Source organism: Dendrobium catenatum, unplaced genomic scaffold, assembly GCF_001605985.2.
Source record: "Dendrobium catenatum unplaced genomic scaffold, ASM160598v2 fragScaff_scaffold_1220, whole genome shotgun sequence".
Classification (NCBI taxonomy): Eukaryota; Viridiplantae; Streptophyta; class Magnoliopsida; order Asparagales; family Orchidaceae; genus Dendrobium; species Dendrobium catenatum.
In genome coordinates this window covers 10,581,043-10,587,260 of record NW_021319682.1, presented here as the reverse complement: position 1 = coordinate 10,587,260, position 6,218 = coordinate 10,581,043, and positions in this window count along the sequence as shown.

The window sequence follows — 6,218 nt, the reverse complement described above, 5'->3', positions numbered from 1 at the left end:
TATCCCCAACATGCAAATTATTGAGTTTTCATATACTTTTAAACTTATTTATTATTAATAAAATTCAAACTAACTGTCAAGTCGATTCATGAGCTAATGATTTGATAATATGATGGCTCAAGTTCCGCTCACAAGCTTTTTCTTAAGTAAATCCCAACCCTAATTATGAATAAACTTAACTTAGCAACATCCCCTTGGAATCATTAATTTTGTAGCCCAAAGGTATTATCTTTTAACTTCAAATGAAGGTATTGATTTAGTTCCTTGAAAAATTGAAGTGAATTTAACTTGCAATTTTATTAAAAAATTATTTTTGATACGTCATGCGAAAATTAACTTGATCGGGCACGAATCTTGAGGCAAAAATCAAGTTGGAAACTTCAAAAATCAACGCTAAGACGTTAAACTATATATTTCTCTACCGCCGCGAATATTCCAGGACGCAACAATTTTAATAATAAATATTACCCTGCATAGGAATATATAGAAAAGTAAGCAAGGAGCAAATTTAAAAATTTTTGTATGATAATATTTTTTTAATAATTATAAATTGTAATAAACTAATGAAAGATTAATTATTATTAAATACCTGAGATATGCTGTCAATGTAATATATGAATTTCTTTCTCAATGTTTTTGTGCGATGTTTATAATTTGTTGGGTTTGTGATTTCATCAAAGTTTTAGGTTTCGTTTGGGACGGCTTTAATACTGTTTCTTAAAACAACTTTTTAGTACAAAACTTAAAATTTTGTATTTCAAAGCTCCTTCAAGAAGCAGTAAAAAAGCCGTCTCAAATGAAGCCTTAGTTGTTGAAAAGCATTGTATGCTTTTACTTGAAACCATAACTTAATAATGCCCAACTTTTAATGGGCTTAATATGTATTGCCCATCCATAGCCGAATTTGTTCATTTCCCGACCAATTACAGCATGTCTATAGGATGCCAATAATAAATTATAATAATTATGCAACAAGCATTAATATTTACTATAAAAAATATCTAATTAATTATATTTGTTGTGTTTAAGAAGTTGAGTTTTTTTTTTCATGCAATAAAAAAAAAAAAGAAAAAAATTGGATGGGAGATCAGATATTTTATATGAAATTAAAAAAAAAAAAGAGAAAAAATTTGAATGGCCTTGTCTAGCTGAAAAAACCTTTTACCATTATTAGATTTCTTATAATAGGATGTCTTATCTAAACTTAGAAAAAGATATTAATATAATGCAACTAATATTAAGATGTTACTAGCATATTTGATCTTGACAATGCTATGATATATTGTGATAGGATAGTTTTACTCTAAAAGGATAGGCAATAACATGAAAGGCTAAGAATGAAACAATGCTGAATGGTTGGGGAATATTATTGATTAAATGCATAATCTTTCTTCTAGAGATAGAGATGAAGTAACTTTAAGGTGGCGGTGTGGCGCACAAAGTGACATAAAAGTTCATAGAGGCCAAAGAATGTGACTAGATTAGTCCTCCTATGGAGGTGGAGATCGTAATATCTGGAGCCGACATGCAAAGTAGGACAAGGAGGTTATGCTAGCCACTAAAATGGATTGAATTGGTTTTCTTTTAAGATGGAGATGCCATGCGCCCTAAAAGCAATGAGACTGTGCTAAGAGGTCATGGTGAAGAAAATCCAATGGTGTTGACATGAATAGAAGTGAAGGGCAATATGAATTCTCTCTCATGAAGAGAGACAAAATAGTTTAGAATTGACATGTTACTATGAGAAGTTAAGAATAATCTTCCGCTTAAAGTGGAGGGTACATTTTATGTCTAAGAGTTTCTAGGTTAACATGATTAAATCCCCCATCTATTCTTATAATAAGGTTGACATGACCAAAGAACTTAATGGTTCTTAAAATAAATATTAAGTCATTCTAATTACATTAGCCAACTTGTTAAGGATCTAGATCTATCAAATTCAATCATTCTTAGTCAGATGAATGAGGTAGCAGCACTAAACTACTCAATCCCTATTTTTTATACATCCAGTCATGCCTTCCTCAATAAATTTTCCACATGATTTCCTAATAAAGGTTGTCTACAATCTACTCCATGATAAATCCCCCAATCCTAATATCAGCTGTCTTATAATATAAATACTTAAGATGCATACTTATTATCCTATAAAAAATAACCCTAATGGGTCCCATCATCAATCCTTAATAAAAAATAGAGTGCTCAAATTATAAATTTCTTCTCAATATAATTAAATTACAAAAAATCATGTTATAATATTTAAGCAAAATTTAAATACAAACTAAACTGCAAAATCATAAGTACCTTTTTAAAATCAGACTTCTTGTTGTCTACCAGACTCGTTCTACTCCACAAAACTCTTACCCTTAGTTGAAATGTTATAAATAATATGGTGAGTATAAAACTCAGTAAGTCAATCCCATTTCCCCATAACAAAGTCAATTTACAATAAAAAAATGAAACAACGACAACAATAATAACATCAAGCTTTTGCCCCACTACGTCGGATCAACTACATGAATCCTTTTTCTCTATTGTGTCATGTTAAGAGTCAAATGCTCATTTAAATCTAATAAAGAAAGGTATTTTTGTTAATATTTTCTAACCAAGTACTTTTAGTTATATCTTTATCTTTCTTAACATAAGCCAAATCTAATACATCTACTCTCCTAATTGAGTCATCGGAAGGCTACCTTTTTATGTGTCCAAACCATCTAAGATAATTCTCTTTAATCTTATCTTCCATTGGAGCTACTCCAACCTTTTCACATATATGCTCGTTTTGGTATCCGATCTCTAAGAGTAAAGCTACTCATCCACCTGAGCATCCTAATTCACAATAAAAATACAATTGAAACCAAATCATAAAAGTATTATTTAACTTACAATTTTAGGTAGACTAATTCACATATAAATACAAAATTGCACATGTACTAATGCTCCTTATGTAATAGCCCGTAATTTAACCCAAATAAATAAAAAAAATTTATGAGTCATTATAAGTCTAATTTGAAATTTGTCTTTGCCATAAGATAGATTTTATTGTGTTTTAGTTATAATAATTATTTCGTAATGATTATTTTTAAAGTTCTTTTCTAAAGCAAGATGGAAGTGTAACATATATATTAGCATGTTTCAAATTAGTCATTCATATGTTTATCAATAGTCTTGTCATTTTATCTTTTAATCAGATCTGAAATGCTAGCCCAATGATAGTGTATGATCCATCTAGAACTCTATATGAGATTGAGTTGTTTAATCCTTAATTTTGATGAAATGTTAGCATATCTCTTGGTTTGCACAAATTAATGCCATATGAATTCCATTGATGCAATAACCTCAAGTTGGTTGGATCATTTAAGAGTCATTGACATCAAAACAAAAGAAACATGCAATTTTGGATTTTCTTAAGCTATCGCCATTTCGACAAAATTTTAAATTCAACAATAAGTAAAATTCAACTCAACAGTAATGCAATCATAAATCATTCCAAACTTCATAAAGAACTAATTAAACATGCATAAAATTTTGCTTGCTAAAATGTGCAAGAAAAGAAGAGAAAACCCAGCATGGTTCCAACCAATCAGATGCAATCCATAATTAGGCAAAGCTCGAGTTAGAGTTGGAAGGATTATTTATCCAAGGTGCAGTCACCTAAATTTGTTTTTCAATTTTCCATAATAGAAATATTGATTGATTCCAATAAGTTGCTTCATCGGTGACCAAGATAGGTCCAAGATTTGATGCAAGAATGCTTTATTGTTTTAGGAATTAGTCACCCACAAGTAGAACACAAGTAGATGACCATATATAAGAAAGGAGTACTATTGAAATAAAAAATGGGAATAGAGAACTTGGGGTACAATGGTTGAAATCTTGACTATTATTTTCTTATGGCTAAAAGAAACTATTGGAGGACCCAAACAACAAGCAAAAGAGGAGTTTCAATCAACTTGGTGATTGAAAATGGGCTAACTAGACTGTTATCAAACTGTTTTATTCTAGAGTTTATTTTATTATAAATAATTATCCAAGAAGCAACACCCATATAGGAAAAACTAAGGGGAGTGGTGGGAAGACTTAGAACTAGGTCTTTGTGGCTGGAATTTAACCCATTAACAATATGAGATTTTGTTTTACTTCACATAACTAATGATAAGTGCTCCAATCCATCCCAATGCTTACATAATAGGGAAAGACTAGCTACAAGGAAGAGAAAATAGGTTTTGACACTCAATCTTGATGAAGTGTTGGACCCACAATGATTCCTCACCCTTCACCTCACCTCAAATTGGGAATTACATATTGTTTTCAAGAAAATCTAAAACTAATTTCTCAAATAACCAAAAAGCACCTCCCCCTCTTAGAGAGAGAGAGAGAGAGAGAGAGAGAGAGAGAGAGAGGCATTTATAGACAACTAAATGGCACAAATAAAATAAGGAACCTAACAAACTAAAATGTTTAAATGCAAAATAAATAAAACTCAATCAGCCATGAATAGTTTCAAAATCCTAGATATGTCTCTAACATTCTTTGATCTTTCTAACCATATTCTTACCTTCAATTCTAGAAGATATTACTTTTCATTCTAATATTAGAATAACCGCCATTTTCCACTCTCTATCTAAGGAGACATAAAGTGGTTATTCTACATATGGCGCGATGACGATGCCCCAAATATTCTTTAGAATGGTGTAATGCCACTCAACCACACATTGCCATCACACATAGAAATCATAATTCCCTTTATTAAGTCAATAAAAACTACCACACATGGTACTTATGGTATCATCTACCTTAAGGCCACACCCAGTTAGCCTAACTCCTATAAATACCCACTTCCAATCTTTTATTAGCAAAAGTTAACTCATGACATACTAATATTGTCATATTATATACTGAAAGAGTTAGAAAGCCTTATAACTTATAGATTTGTAATATTTCTTTTCTACATGTTTGAATATCAGATGTAGTTTTGACCAGCTAGCGGGCAAAATCATTTTTCTTGTGCCATCTCTTATTTTTCTCACATTTTTATTCTACTTTTTTTTTCTCCTTACTTCCTAAATGGGTAACTTCCCTTCCATTAAAAAGTAACTTGACCTAAGCAATCATCTTACTTGTTACTCTATAATATAAACTTCTTATACATCCATCTCTATGCAAAACTTAATGCCATTCACATCGTTTTAACTCAAAAATTTTGATCAAACAAAAGTTCCAAAATATTTAGGACTAAGATTTATTTAAGACTAATCTCAAAACACGTTAAAAACTCTATGAATAAGAAAAAAAATATAATTTAGATCTAAAATGCTTTAAGAAAATTTAGTGAGTAGTTAAAATGATTATGAACTCAAATGTCTATAATCAAGTAAGGTAAATTTGGATCTAAGGTCCAAGAATAGTTGGGTTATTGATAACATTTTTTATCTAATAAGGTAAAAAATTGGTTAATAAGAGGCACTCATTTAAAAAATTATATGGAATAAGATGAGATGTGCTACACTCTCCTTACTTTAAGAAAGCTATAGAAATATATACACAGTCAATAATGAAATTAGAGTAGGGATAAGGGTGACTCTTAGCCCCTAAATTTAAGAAAATCCAATAAAGTTATGTATAATATAACAATATTATCTTGCAATTATGTGTATTATAGAATTCTCCTTTCCCTACTTTGATTTTGGATAATTCCTTTTGCTCATCTCCTTTGAAATTCTAATCCATCTAAAATACAAATAAGTTCCCTGACAAGTTAGAAAACTAATGATTGAGTAAAAAAGATAATACAAATAACCCACTTAATGCTAATATCAACATCCAACAAGCAATTATGGTATATTGGTATCTAATCTAATTTAAACTAGGATCCTTACCCAATAACCTACCCTACCATCAGTTACTGATCATGTTCTATTTTTAAATACAAAGCTACCACGTCTTTTAATCCCCAAGATCAAACTTTTAATCAGGGTTAGCCTACCCATCCTTCCTTAGAGTTTTGGTCAATATATATTATTCTGTGCAGGCGTCAAGCCGTCAGAAGACCAATCAGAATACGTCACATCACCTCTTTGATGTGTACCGTAGCTCGGTACTGTTCGATACTGCTGATGAAGCTGCACCTAATTTATCTCCGAACATAGACCTCCGTGCAGAACAATTTCCCATTTGTCACATCCCAAGGTGCAGATCCCTCCCTAATTTGACTTGTACGC